The sequence below is a fragment of the Athene noctua genome, chromosome 1 (genome assembly GCF_965140245.1).
Source record: "Athene noctua chromosome 1, bAthNoc1.hap1.1, whole genome shotgun sequence".
In the NCBI taxonomy this organism is placed as follows: Eukaryota; Metazoa; Chordata; class Aves; order Strigiformes; family Strigidae; genus Athene; species Athene noctua.
Window position 1 is genome coordinate 36,647,666 of NC_134037.1, and position 14,992 is coordinate 36,662,657.

At 44.0% G+C, this 14,992-nt stretch overlaps 1 protein-coding gene across 5 annotated transcripts in view; it reads right to left on the reverse strand.

The window, feature by feature from the left end:
• FILIP1 (filamin A interacting protein 1) overlaps positions 1–14,992 on the reverse strand; it is a 111,384-nt gene that overhangs the window by 20,781 nt on the left and 75,611 nt on the right. Inside the window, exon 1 of one of the 5 annotated variants that reach the window (XM_074895928.1) lies at positions 7,549–7,671. The exons of 3 other annotated variants lie outside the window; for them this stretch is intronic. The gene's annotated coding sequence lies outside the window, so the exon portion shown is untranslated. Of the gene's footprint in view, positions 1–7,171; positions 7,437–7,548; positions 7,672–14,992 lie in introns of those variants that run through there. One more of the 5 variants, XM_074895929.1, reaches the window with a different exon arrangement.

The window sequence follows — 14,992 nt, forward strand, 5'->3', positions numbered from 1 at the left end:
ATCCTCGTAAAGCTAAGACCTACATTTTCCATCCTTACTCGTGCAACATTTCAATGGAGAAATTATTAGTAATATAAATATTTTATGTCTGTGATTTATATTCAGGATACGTTGACATCAGCACGGAAGTTCCTGCACATATTGTAAGCACAGATTTATGAGGATGGTGATCCTCAACTGACAAAGAGGTACAGATAACACAGGGATATATCCCCTACTAATGTAAAAGCCTTGTGGTAAAAACAGCAATATGGCTTAGAAAAGACATAGGTATGCACACTGAATGTACTGTGAAATGACGTGTTTTTCAAACCACTGTCAAAGTACCTGTAACCCCTATATGCCCTATCAAGACACCTTGCTTACCCTATGTCTGAAGCTTTTCAACTTCTCTGTAACTGAGACAGGCAGTGAAGTGCAGAGCAATTTACCATCTGTTAACTAACTTGCAATAACTGAAACATCCATATCTTAGGAAAGATCAACTTTTATCAGTATTTTTATCTTAAATGCTGGGCTATAGAAGGTAGTGGATGAAGCACAGATATACATTCCTCTCTGCTGCCCCAGCAATGAAGTGCTGCAAAGAGCTCCGGGGCACAATGCTGTACACAAAGGATGTCTCCTGGAGCCCTCACCTGAACTCTAAACTCATAACAACAGCCATATTAACTTGGTCCTCCAGCAACTGTTAATGTTTCACTCCTTGCTCCTCGGGGACCAGAACGAACAGGAACTGGAAAGAAAAGCTATAAGAAAAGAGAAGGAAGTCAGAAAGCAGAACACAGGATGCAGTAGGTAGGGAAGGAGAAGGCTGAAGAATGCATTTGAAAACAAGAGTCCGATAGGATGTGGGAGTAAGAGAATAGTAGGAACCAGCGGGAGAGAGAAAAACAAACAAACCTTACAGCCAACCTTGCTGGGTCACAGATTATTCTCAAAAAAACCTCTTTAGTTTTGGCAGCTCTTTGGAAAGGACTGAAAAGGCGTGCTGGTGGATGCCTCATTATGGGTCAAGTTAGAATGTCAAAAGGTAAAAAAAGACCCGCTGCCACTCACAAAGCATGCACTTTTCACACTGAAGAAGGAACTTTATTAGCATGCAATATATTCCCTGGCTGTTCTATCACACTGCTCCATGCAAAAGGTTCTGCCAAGAACTCTCCCTCATCTCCCCCAGGCTACATTTTAAAAGAAATAGCGTGCATCCTTCCACAAAATATTATATGCCATGACAGAAGAGTGTGCCCTAACCCAGTGGTGCTCTAAATCATAGAATCATTGAATCATTCAGGTTGGAAAAGACCGGTGGGATCATCGAGTCCAACCATCAGCCCTACTCTACATAAAGTTCTCCCCTACACCATATCCCCCAACATCTCATCTAAACGACCCTTAAACACATCCTGGGATGGTGACTCCACCACCTCCCTGGGCAGCCTATTCCACTGTCTGACCACTCTTTCTGTGAAATTTTTTTCTCCTAACATCCAATCTGAACTTCCCCTGTTGGAGTTTAAAGCCATTCCCTCTTGTTCTGTCACTGATCACCTGTGAGAAGAGACCAGCACCAACCTCTCTACAATGTCCTTTCAGGTAGTTGTAGAGAGTGATGAGGTCTCCTCTGAGCCTTCTCTTCCTCAAACTGAACAGTCTCAGCTCCTTTAATCTCTCCTCATAGGAGCAATGACTCATCTCCCAAAGCCATGAACATATACATGAGAATATGAGATCTTCAAAACAGAGAACATTTCCAGCCTCCCTTGTCCCACAGGAAAATTCTAAGGTGACCCTTGTAAATTGAAAAAACAGAAGACATCATTTTCTTTTGTTTCTATCTAGAGATCCTCAGAAAACTGCCAATGATTCTGAATTCCTAGGCTGTTCATAAAGGGCTTGGTAATTTTCACCCAGCAGTTGCTACAGGTGGTACTCGCCACCCAGGCTGCTAAGCAGAGTGAAAAACAATTCACTGGCCCCACATGGCCCCACAACTACCTGAGAGTCTACTGGAGAATACTACTGAGAAAGCCACTGAAAAAAAATCAACCAGCGATGAGACTGAGCAACAGGAGAAGAAAGCACATTAGCACTCTCACTGCCTTAATGTACCTAGAAGTAGAGCTAGCAGTAGAGAATAACTGGCCTGGCCCATATGGGAAAAACAAAAATAAAGCACTGTAACTGTGCCAATACTTGGAGGTAAATTTGCTAACATGTCCATGCTGAACAAGGTAGGAAGCACTGTGCAGCATTTTATGCTGCTTCAGCTTTTACATGGTGAAACTAGACTGCATAAGATTTGACAAGTGAACTTTCCCAGAAGAGACTTGACAACACTTGTTTTCAATGTCCAGGGAAACTGCTTCTAAAATCTGGTTCTGTGAGCGATAGATAGGAAAGCAGCATCCAAATCTGTACAGATGCTAAAGTAATAAAAATCTACACCTTTTCAGTGTTACTTCTAAACACTAAAATAAAGCTGAGTTGAAGCTTGCTCCTGCTTTTCCATCCTTGTAGACCTCTCAGACCTCAGTCGGTAAGCTGGAATTTCAGCAGGACCGCAAGGTGATGTCCCCTCTTGTCCCTCACAACTGATTCATCATCAGGCTTCTCATCAGACTGCTGCTGCTAATGTTTGCTAAGTAATGCAGACCTGCATGGGCTCCAATGCAATACTAAAAGCACCTCAGACTCTCACCACTTGTGTCTTCCATGTGTTATCCAGAGCAAATGCACTCTAGATTGTCCAGACTGAAAGCACCTGCATTCAGGGTAAAAATAAGCAAAAAAGAAAACAAAACCAAAACAAAACCTTAACAATGAAACATGGGGCTAGATACAGCCAAAACACTGACAAACCAACAATTTGGTACCCCCAGTCCAGTCCCTGCATTTGCTGACTTGGTTTGGGGTTTTTTTTGAAGATGGGTAGAAATATTTGGATACAATTGGATAACCTGCATTCATCAGTAAGTCTCAGGGGCTCGGCATCCAGACCACAGCCGGGAAGCAGGCCGATCTGCTCCCATTCCCTGTGGAGAACTTGACTGTACTGTCTGCTCCTCTGTGGACAGCACTGCTGAGATGTGTGCAGCACTCTCTTCCCCACAGGTTACCACACCTATCGTGTGTGCCACACCTACATGCAGCCCAAGTCATTCCCTGAATACATGGTCTTCTGCTGCCATGAGGGTCCAGGTGGTCTCTCCGTGCTATGTGTCCTCCCCACAGTATCTGATGAACAGGTGGACAGGCTGCAGCTGTACAGCCTTCAAGACATCACACTCCCCCTTGAATTACATTGAATAAATAAAAGAGCAAACCCTTAGGTATGAATATGTGCAAACTGTTAACTGCTGAAGTTAAAAACAAACACCCCAGGACAATGCTGTTCCCTGATTTTGCACCACAAAGGAAGATGCCTGACTGGCACAAGGCAGGACACTGGACTACAAAAGCTACTGATGCAACCTCGTGTGGTCCCTGCTGCATCAGGGAGCTGTGTCTCCTGCATCCCTCCACAGACTGCAGTGTTAGCTGTTCACAGCCACACCAGTAGCAGTTCTAGGAGAGCAGAAGGGAGGCCTGTGGGCAGCCATGCTGGGACGCCAGGAGCATGAAGACTTTCCACAACCAATCTCAGCTTGCAGAGCAGGCAGACACCACAGTGGAGGAAGAGCAACTATGGATTTAGTTTTAATCTCCTTCATGAATGGTGTTCTGGAAGCAGCCAGCAAGGAGGAAAGTGGAAGCGGATGGGCAATAACCAGGCCCTCCCTGTTGACCTTCCTCTGGGTTTGATGCTGAGCATTTCACTGCACAAGGTCCTTCTGCTTCCCCTTCCCTCCTGCAAGCTTTGGATTGATCATCAGAAGCATGATGGGATGCTGATAGCTGCTGAACCCTACCCCTCCAGAGATGTGGCTTAATTTATTTTATTATGGTTATAATTCCTGTGCTTTGTCCTATCACTTTTGACTGCCTTGCTCAGACTGGGGCTAATAACTCCTTCAGGTCTGGATGGCAATTTTTCCTTAAAGCAAACCTGGTCAACACCATGCTCCCCCCCCTTCAGCTACATGCCTGCTGACAAGAAGTCCAGTTATTATGTCAATGCATTTGTAAGAGACAGTTCTGTTTTACGGCATAGACGGAGTTTTTAAAACAGCACACCAGCTACACTGGGAAGGGCTTTGGTCTGCTGGAATCAAGAATAAGTCTATCAAGAATGAGTCTGCCCTGAAGGAGAGGTGACAGAGGACACAGATAGCTTTATCTCCTTCCAGTGACAAATGCAGAGGGGCTGAAGGGCTTCTTGCTGGAGTCTGCTGGTTAGCCATCTGGGTGGTTTAACATTCTCTTTAAGGCTGATCAATTCATTGAATCAATAAAGCTACAGACTTCACTTAACCACAGTCATTGTTCTTCCTGTTTTATTTCTGCATGTTAAGTTCAGACACTGAAATGCAAAAGAGGAAGCCCACAGCACCATTTTCACAGTGTCTCTTCTCAGACCAGAGCAAGACTTCAACACGAATTATAACTTAGAGCTGGACAATAATGTTTTCATGTTTTTAAAAGACATTGCAATAGTTTCATACCAGGAGAGGTCCAAAGGGCATCACTGGATCTTAGATGGGGTTTATTTTATTTGTAAAAGGTAAAAGCAGTAGCAGCAGCAAGACCTTAGCTAAAACCAAGCATTAGTTCTTGTCCACACTGGCAAAAGTAATTACAGATAGTGGTCAGTAGACATTTTCTTGCCTTCTGAAGGATCATAAACTTCATTTGAAACACAAGAAATGTAGCAAACTGAAGTATAAAAACCCTGCTTAGCACTGCCAGCTGATATGAGCCCTTCTCCAAAATGGCTTACAATATTTTAGAATATTGAAAGAAAATACGAAGAAGTTTCAATTATCAGAGGAAAAATGCTCAGTGATTTCCAAAAACCCACCTCTCCCCTCAAAAAAACATTCACTTCAGAATGTTTTAAACAGAGCATGCAAGAGTGAAAAGCCCCCAAAACATTTATTGACAATTATGCTAGTGTTTTCATTGCCCTTTCCACCTGTACTTCCATCAAGATGAGAAAACATCATAAATGCTCCTGTGATCTTTTCCATCTCTAGCATAGAAATGGGCACTCACCTATTTAAGGAAACCCTGGTAAAGGCAGGGCAAGCCAGAGGATGACCCGAAAGGATGTGAGCTGCCCCTGTGGTTTGTGTACATGTGAGTCTTCTGGCACCACACTGCAGCTGTGTTGGCCTGGTTTAGCTCCCTGCTTTGCAAGCAGACTAAGCCAAGCTTCCCAAGCTAGTGTTTGATGAAGCACTCGACGGAGGGGCTAATGTGGAGGGCAGTCTGGAGAGAGGTGGAGAGCTATTTCCCCCTGATATCAAGTCACGAGCAGCAGGGGGAACAGCAGGTAGAAGGAAGAGGATGGGAAGGACGGAGGCAGGAAAGGTCTCCAGAGGACTTAACTGAGTTTGTACACAGCCTAGAGGTCTCCAGAGGTCCTCACTGCTGCTCTAGCACAAGGACACCTCAGACGTACTGCTCCTGTAGTACCTTATTCTGCCATTTAAATTCAATTCTGAAAAGTTTGTTGCAATGGGGTGTAATGACTTCTATGCTGTTTCGTGGACAGCCAGTAAGTGGGGGTTAAGAGAAGTGCAATAATGAGGACTCAGTCACTCTAAGGATGAGCTGATTGATGGTTCATGAAGGATGCTTCCTCCCTGAGGGGCCAACAGTGTTTCTGCCACTCACAGCAATCCCAAGGAAACACTGGAAAAGCAAATGCCTTTGCAAGCTCATCCTTCCGCTTCAACCCTAAAGACGTTGCCACCGCGTATGAAGGATTAGAGAGACTGGACAACTTCCTAGTGGTAGCTAGAAAGCTGCTCCCCATTAAGTGATGTGAGAGGCTGCTCACTAGAATCCTGGGACAATGAAAACCAGCAAGAGGTGATTTAACTTAACAAATGAGTTCCCTCTTCTTTTTTTCTTTTTTTTTTTTCTCCCTGTTTAATGTACAACAGCTGATTTTGAAGATAACTTGTACAGCCACTGGGAAATCCTCCACACGTCAAACTATTTCTGAGTGCTTCAGTGTTTGGGGCCAGACTGAGATACCCAGAGGCAGAATTTCACTGATTTTGAGCACTTAAAATTTCTACTAAAATCGGAGAGAGCCAAAAGGTGGTCAAGCTCTCTAAGAAGCAAACCAATCAGGCTGAACACTCAAATCGGGCAATTAAAAATTAGGTAACGCTTTCAAATCATCACCTTCAGTCATTCCCTCATACCCATCTCAACTCAGAGAAGAAAGATGTAAATAAGATCAGATCCCGTGGCAAGAAGCAGCACATCTGTGTTATCTTCTCCTTTCTATCCATTAAACTTTAAAGGTAAGGAACAGAGACAAAGTTTGAATGACCTTGATACAGAACTTCCCAAGTTGCTGTTCAGTTTATCACAGGGTCAACTCTGAAAACAACTAAAAGCTTGTAAAAAAAAATCAGTTATCAGTTTAGTAACTCTTACGATAAATTTTTGTGCCTACCCACTATACAAAGTTGAAGCATAAGACTGCATATTCTTCACCGCTGCATTAACTTTTGAGAAGTGATTGTATCAAATTATATCAAAAGCAAATTAATATTCTTGCTACTTCAGAACTACATGACAGTTCCCAAATTATATTGAAAGAGGGAAAATATTTTCTTTACATAGGAAGACATGTTGCTTGTCTTCTACAACAATTTTTCTCCTCCTTTTGTTTCAAACACTGATTTTGTAAAAATTAAAATCCAGTTTGCTGCAACAGTTCATTTGTGTTGAAACTGTCTTACTTCAGCTGAACAGTGACTAAAGGCATTATTTTGGAATAAGAACACTTATTAAGTTCAGTGTCCCAACCTTTCCAGCACCTTCAACAAATAAGACAAGCATCTTTAAGAACAAAACATGACCAAAACCCGTTCGGGCTATGAAACAGCATTACAACCGGACAGGCACTTTTCCCAGCCCCCCCAATTACGATATCCACATTAATGTCGCAGGTCGGAGGGGAAAGGGGATGAGCAGAAAGCATGCAAACAGCATTTGTGAGAAAAGGAAGAAGCAGCAGCACTCAGCCGAGAAATGGAATTGGCCAAACCTGTCTCCGCGCTGCGTCTCGCCTTCCCTGACCCCGCGATGCGCTGTCCGGGCGGGGAAGCGCCGCAGCACACACACACACCCCCCCAGGTGCACCTTCCCGGCCTCCAGAGAAACACTCAAACAAGCGCCGGGATGCCCCGGTCCCTTCGCGCAGATCCGCCCCGTCCAGGCCGGAGCCGGAGCCGGTGCCTGAGCCGCGGCGGCGGGAGCGGGGTTGCGCGGACCCCCCCGGACAGACCCCGCTCCAGCCTCCCGCCGGCGCCTACGCTTGTGCCCGGTGCATTCGGTTACCCCGTGCAGTGCGCATGTACAAGAACGACTGGCACCGCTCAAAATAAATAAAAAAAAAAAAAAAAAAAATCTGAACTATCTTACCTTATATCTAGACTTTTGTTTTTTAAGCTACCCAAAAAATAATAAAAGAAGCCAATTTTGCAGCAGGACTGGCCCCGCGCCGGCTCGGCCCCGCCGCCGGAGGGAAGGCGCCCTCACGGCGCTGCCCTGTCCCCCGCGCACTGCAAGGTGACGGCGGCGCCCGGCCGGGGGGGCCGGGGGGGCCGGGCGGGGGCCGGGGGGGCCGCGGCGCGGCATTGTGCGCTCCCCCCCGCCGGCCGGGGCAGGGGGAAGGGGTGGAGCCGCCGCCGCGCCTCGGCGGGGCAGGAGGGCTGGAAGGGGCTTGGGTGGCGCGGGGGGTCGCTTCTGCCAGCGCTTCCTTCTAGCACCACTTCGCCGGAGTTTATTATTGACAGCCCCCTCCGGGCTCACGGTTTATAGGTTAACGATTAAGAAATAATAATTTGATCGCAGAGAACCCTTGTGAATTGCTTTCGCTTAACTGAACTAGGATGCACAAAAGCGATACTTCCCAGTCCGAGCTGCCAGTTCATTCCTCTGACTCAAGAAAAGTTCCCGTTGCTTTTCTCTTGTCTTCCTGGTGTTGGAAGTGTCAGTCCTACTGTTGGTAAGCGCTGGCTGATCTTAAGATCACTTGATAAAGGCATGAATACATGAATAAAATCCCCCGTGGATTTAACATACATGCATATTTGGTTTTGGAAATCCATGCATAGTAGCAAGGCTGAGAGTCTGCGTGAGGTCTGAAAAGCAGCATTTTGCTGGCTCTTTGCATTAAAGAACTCTTAAATCAGCCCTTTTGTTCCCAAACCAACATAAAAGAATTTGGGAATACCTTCTATTTGCCTAATGATCCCCTAGATTGCCCACGGTCACCTTTTCAGTCTTTACAAGGGGAACTAAAAACCACTCTTGCCTTACCCTCCCCCTTCTCCTTCTCCTTCTCCTTCTCCTTCTCCTTCTCCTTCTCCTTCTCCTTCTCCTTCTCCTTCTCCTTCTCCTTCTCCTTCTCCTTCTCCTTCTCCTTCTCCTCCTTCTCCTTTACCTTTTCTTTCCTCTTCTCCTTCCCCTTCCCATTCCTTTTAAAAAGTTGTAATATCTAAAACCACTGAAAGCATATCATGTCAAATATTGTTATCCAAAAAAATGAACCAGTGTTTATTCACATTTTTGAGAAACTACCTGATTTCATGTTCTGTCATTTTTCCTTAGGACCCTCGCCTCATTCAGTATAAAGGCTGGACAGGGCTCATTTGAAAAGCAGGTGCTTAATGATTATGCTCTTTATTCAAGGCCCTATTTACCATACACTCTTCAGACTCTGCTGAGAACACAATTATTCATTTCTGGGTGGGAGACAGAAGCTCAGAGGGACAAGGGTTTTGGTTGGGACACCTGCTCTGGGGTATGTAGGATGTATAGACATTATACTGGCCTTTCAGTGCTTAAAGGGGGCCTACAGAAAAGATGGGGAGGGACTCTTTATCAGGAAGAGCAGTGATAGGACAAGGAGTAATGTCTTTAAAGTAAAAGAGAGTAGATTTAGATTAGATATAAGGAAGAAATTCTTCACTGTGAGGGTGGTGAGACACTGGCACAGGTTTCCCAGAGAAGCTGTGGCTGCCCCCTCCCTGTCAGTGTTCAAGGCCAGGTTAGACGGGGCTTTGAGCAACCTGCTCTAGTGGGAGGTGTCCCTGCCCATGGCAGGGGGTTGGAACTAGATGATCTTTAAGTCCCTTCCAAGCCAAACCATTCTGTGATTCTGTGATTCTAAGATGCAGTTTTCAGAGCCCTGCAGTTTGGGTGCTCCATGTGCTCAGATAACAGCCCCATATGCCTCCAGCCCAGGAGAGGATCCTTCAGCCTCCTGCACATCAGAGCCCAGATCTCCAACAAGCTCCCCAAAATGAGAATAAGTCTTAGAGAAAAAAATGTTCACAACCCATGTAAATTAGCTTCACATGACTTAACTAGCGCCGCATAGGAAATCCATCACACAAACTCAACAGAGGTAGAGTCACATTTTCCAGGGAAACATATACTAGCCTTAATCATTCTCTACCTCATTTACTAAATACTTTCCAAAAGGTGAAGTTGGGGTCCTAAAGAGAAATCATTGCCTCTTATGCGCAAAGCTGATGCATCTCAATATGTTTCTATTTTTCCAGTGTCAGAGGAAAGGTTTCTGTAAAAAACTTGCCTTTGATCACGCAATTACAAACGATCACATGGACTGAGCAGACAAATGTTCTGCTTACTCTACTTACCGTGTCATTTGCAATCCTAATAACTATTCTGGTAGAGCTATGTATTCTTTAAAAAGATAAAATTGCACGCACACAATGGCAAACACTAAAATAGATATTCACAATCGAAATGTAAAGATGTGGCATTATATTGGCATGTAGGGAGATTGTTGGAAGAGTTTAGATCCTTTACGTTGCCTGCATAAAAGTCTGCACTCTGAGTTAACAAAATAATTGATAGCAATAGCAGGTTGTCAGCCTCGAGGCAGTTTGATACTAGAAAGGCATAGAGCACTTTGCAAGCAAGTTTCAAAACTATCTGCTGACAGGCGGGTTTGACTGTGATCAGCAGCAGAGAGCAAGGCTCTACCCCGCCAGCGCTGCTGGCTCTGCAGGAGGATATCTGGTCACACACCCCATCCCAGCTGGCTCTGGGCTCTGAGTTCACTGCACAGCTTGTCCAAGTCCTGCTGCAGCCACCATTCAGTCCCAGGCTCTTCCTCATCTCCGTACTCCATTTCTAACCCCCACCTCTCCCAAATCTGCAACCATCCTAGATGTCTCCTCATATCTGCTCTGGCTCTTCTTTTGTCCATGAATGCCGCGCCTGGGGCTGGCTGGAACTGCAAGCGACACATCTTCCCTCATCTGTGCTTTCATGGTCTCAGCACAGAGAAGACATTTCAGGGACATCAAAAGGTTCCTAATATTTGTATTAGGAAAGCAGCTGTGAGTTTACAGCAGTCAGCTTTGTACAGATGTGACATGAGGAAGCGAGGGGACGCTGAGGGTCCGGGCCAGAAGGGATCGCTAATCTCACACAGTCCGACCACTCACAATCCCAGCAGCTGTGAGGTAGACTCCTGCCCACACCAGAGACCTCAGAAAAACAGCAGCCAGAACTATAATGTGCCACAAGACGATCAAAGGGTGACTAAGGGCATTGCCAGTGTCCCTATCTGGCAAGGAATGTGTTAAAGGGAAGGCCCAGAAGATGCCACAGAGCCTGCCCCAGCCTAAGCCACCACCTCTCACCCTGGTGCAAGCAGACTCATCAGGAACTGCGTGGTGTCCTCCAGAAGATGCCACATCATAAAACCACAGAATGGTTGAGGTTGGAAGGGACCTTAGGGATGTCTAGTCCAGCCCCTTGCAAGTCCAGTTAGATCAGGTTGAACAGGGCCTGCTCTACCTGAGTCTTGGACACCTCCAAGCACAGACACATCACAACCTCTCTGGGCAACCTGTTCCAGGCCCTGACCAACCTCATCTTGAAAAAAATCTAAATTAGGCTGGATCACTAAGACAAGGTGACATATACCACATATACTGCCTCATGATAGTCACCAGCGACACCTGTGACCACCAGTGACCCCCAGAGGGGACTTATTCCAAACTGCCAGCTCCCTCAGCTTACTCTGCAACTTAGAAATAAAAGCACAAGGGAATGTAATGTAGAGTCACTAAAGTTGTCTGTATGTGAGCCAGCTTACAACTGCCTGCAGGACTTGTTAGAGAAAGTGCAGCATGGTAGTGGTGAGCCTACACACTGCACTAGCTGAGATACGTCCATACCACGACCAGACTTCCTAATTAAGTGTTCTCTACCACCAGTCCAACTACTCCAGGTACCCCACCACCACGGCAGTACCAGAGCTATAGAGGATGTCATGTAGGATGTCACACCTAAGGTCAAACAGGCCTTTACATCTTTTTTTTTTATTGAATAGGAATCAAATTATGTGTATATATAAAAATATGAAGGTACTGCATATGTTGTTATTTCTCAAGAGTACCTTCACTTTTAAGTCACATCAAAGGCTGGGAAAATCTAACTTTCCCCCCAGAATTTAATGATTTTTTTTGTTTATGCTTTCACTGGAATGAAGTAGTCCAAGAAACGCATTCCAGAGTAAAACAGCACTTGCAACATTGTGAAACCAGATAAGAAAAACGCCAAGAAATAAAAGCAGGGGAGGGAATAGATAGGAATCCCAAATTCCAACTCAGCTCTGAAAGTCAGAAATTGTACTGTGCATCTGACACAATTGTCTGCTATACAGGAGAGTAACTGGGAAGCAAAAGATGGAATTGCTTTAACTATTTAATGATGTGCTAATAGACTACACATTTCTTTGATAAGTTGCTCTCTTTAAAGATTCACTAAACTCTGATGGCAATGGATCCCTCTTGTGGATCTTAGAGACCTGTAACAAGTGATTGCGTGATTATAAAATTCTCTGTAAACAGGGCTTTCCAGCAGACCGCCCTGGTCTCTGTTGTCTCTTTATCTTCAGTGCAGAAACATATGTAACATTTATAGGGAAGGCAGTCCTTGCAACTCTCTCCAACATGTTACAAAAGCCCAAATATTTGTTTATGCAAAACAAAACTTTTCCTAAATTTATGTTTACTTACATACATGAAAAAGTACACTCTGTTGCTTGCCAGACTTATATTTTTTCTTCATAAAGCCTTCAAAACAGTGAAAATCTTCCATCATTATTTTGTTGGATTTTTTTCTTTCTTTTGGTAAGTCAAACGCATTTCATAAGTCATACCTGTCCTCCAATTTGTACTTAACCAGTTGCCTACTCTTGAGTATAACAGATATTAATTAATTCAGTGGCATCTTGATAGAACATGAAAACTTTTAATATTGAGGGAGGGGAGAGGCTGATTTTAGTTTGCTGCTAAAGACAGTGAACAAGGTGATCCACTGGGCCTTGTGGAAACAAATAAATAATGAAGATAAATGCAGTAAATTCTTGAAACATGACTTTGTAGGAAAAGCCTGAGAAAAAAGACTTCAAGTTGGAATCTGTGCTGTTTTATATATCAAGCAATACATTTTATATGGCATACGTCATGCACACTAAAAAACTTCATTTGGTGAGCTGCACTGACAAGCGGCTTTGTTCACCTTTGTTCTTATTTAAAACAGGTTGTTCCACGCAGCTGTTAAAGAAACTGTGTGTGTGCGCATACACACACACACATTAGCACACAGGCTTTTTTATTACTCCTCAGATCTTTCTAAATAAGTCATGCTGTCTAGATTTTAAATTCTTTTTCTCTTTGCAGCATGAAAATTGCCCTACGTTAGGATTTGCTGCCTTTTATGGAAGCAGGATTCAAAAGTTTAACAAAAGCATTCCTGGCTTTGTTTTCCTTTTCCACTTTTTTTTTTTTTTTTTTTTTTCTCCCCTTCTGGTTTTCTGCTTTCTTAACACTTGTGTGTATCCTTTTGATATCTGGGAAAGCTCAGTATCTCCAATACTGGTAGGACTCCCTGAATTAAAAGTGATTACAGCTGAAGTAGGACTTGTCTATGTCAAGGATACCATTTTATAGTATGATTTGATCATTATTTTGTGAATAAACACTAAGAGTGTCATAGAAGCAGGCTGTGGCCCTTTTACCAAAGCATCTATGGAGTCAGGGGAAGAGGTCCAGTCCAGGACCCGAGAGAAGTGCACAGGCAAGACGGTTCCTTGCTGCCCTCTGTGGACCTGCCATTTTTAGAGTTGACTGCTTCATGTACATGTGCTTTATAAGAGCACACCACTGATGTCAACTTTACCTGCACTGGTCTCCACCCTTGTTTTTCTAAATTACTCACTTTTGATGTGATAGGTGTTCATGTGGAAAAATGACATGGAGGAGTGAGCTTGAGGCTTTGAGAACAGGGAGAGCTATGCCTGTTCTCAGTAGGACAGACTTAGTTTCTTGGCAATGTCTTGGCCTCTTTAGCTGAAGCTGGGTCTGGGACATGAATTAAGCCTGCTGATTTTCACCTGTGTGTTGCTTTTATTCTGTTGGCTCTCTGTTGTTGTCCCTTCAGCTGCCCCCCCCCCCCCCCCCGACTTCTCTATGTATGGGTTTATAGAACAGAAATACTCCATCTAGAGATAAGTCACATTTTTAAATGTGACAATAAGTAACTCATAAAGAACAGTGGTGAATATTCCCTTACTGAAAATCAAGGTAGAATTACTTTTTTCCCTAAAATGGATCATCTGTTGGTGCAAACAAGTTCTGGTAAGTTCCAGTACCTGTGCTATATTGCCTTCAACAACATCATCAATATGATGTATTCTGCTTCACGTTTCCTGTATTTTTATTTATATGTCTTCTTCTGCTTACAGCTTAGTCTCTCTTCCATCTTCATCTCTTCACCATGTTTCTTCACTCTGTCAACCACCAGAAAGGCTCTACAGCACTCTCACCAACAGCTGGGTCCCCTCAACACTCCCCGTGTTCTTATTAATGTCTTAATTCAGAGTCACTTCCCATATTCTTTGTCTTGTGGCTGCCATCCCTTGCCCTAAACCTGCTGCTTTGCTATTCCTTGTCCTTTACCTTCTAGTTCCATCAGTTCCATTCTTGCCCTATTGCTCTAACTCCTGCTGGCCTTTTCTGGACTTCCCTTTCTTTTGTGCTTTTTCTCACTGACCCCTCCTCAAAGCAAGGTGATCCAGTGACTGACTGGGACTGAAAGACACCCAAGTCCTATGCCTAAACCTAAAGGTTGTCCACTTCACTGCTTCCCACTTGATACACCACTGAAATAATATATTTGATAGAGTGAACAAAACAAGTGGACAAGAAAAACAAGGGAAAACAGGCTCCAAAGAATTGCTGCTTTGTTTTAGCATCAAGTAACACAAGTGATGGAGTCACCATGACAGGGTCTCGAACATGGAAAAGTGTTAAAAAAAAAAAAAAGATTGAAGAGTTTTAAAATCTGGATTTAGGAAGTAGCATCATTCATACAATTGTATGCACTGCGCTACTCAAGCATGAAAAAGCTCACACACCTGTACAACAGCAATGCAACTTGAGAGCAAGAGCCTACTTAAACGAAGTCAATATAAAAACTCCATCAATGCAGGGTCTCAGATTTTCTTAGAAATACAGGCTATGTCTGCTTGGTTTATATCAGATTTGGCCACCTTAGTCACAGCTTGACATAAGGATAAAACAATATACACCTATAAAAGCGGAGAAAAATAAATAATCTCATGAAGATTACTTCTTGCTTTTTAAACATTACTTCCTGTGAGCACCATATTCAGTGATTTAGCAAATAATGAATCCTCAGTAAAATTTTCAAATGCTGTAAAACCAGTCAGCAGCTGCTTTTATGAACTACAGAGAGACTGATAGATTTTAACAACATCAGCACTGAGTAATCCTGGTTGTCACAGCACATCCTA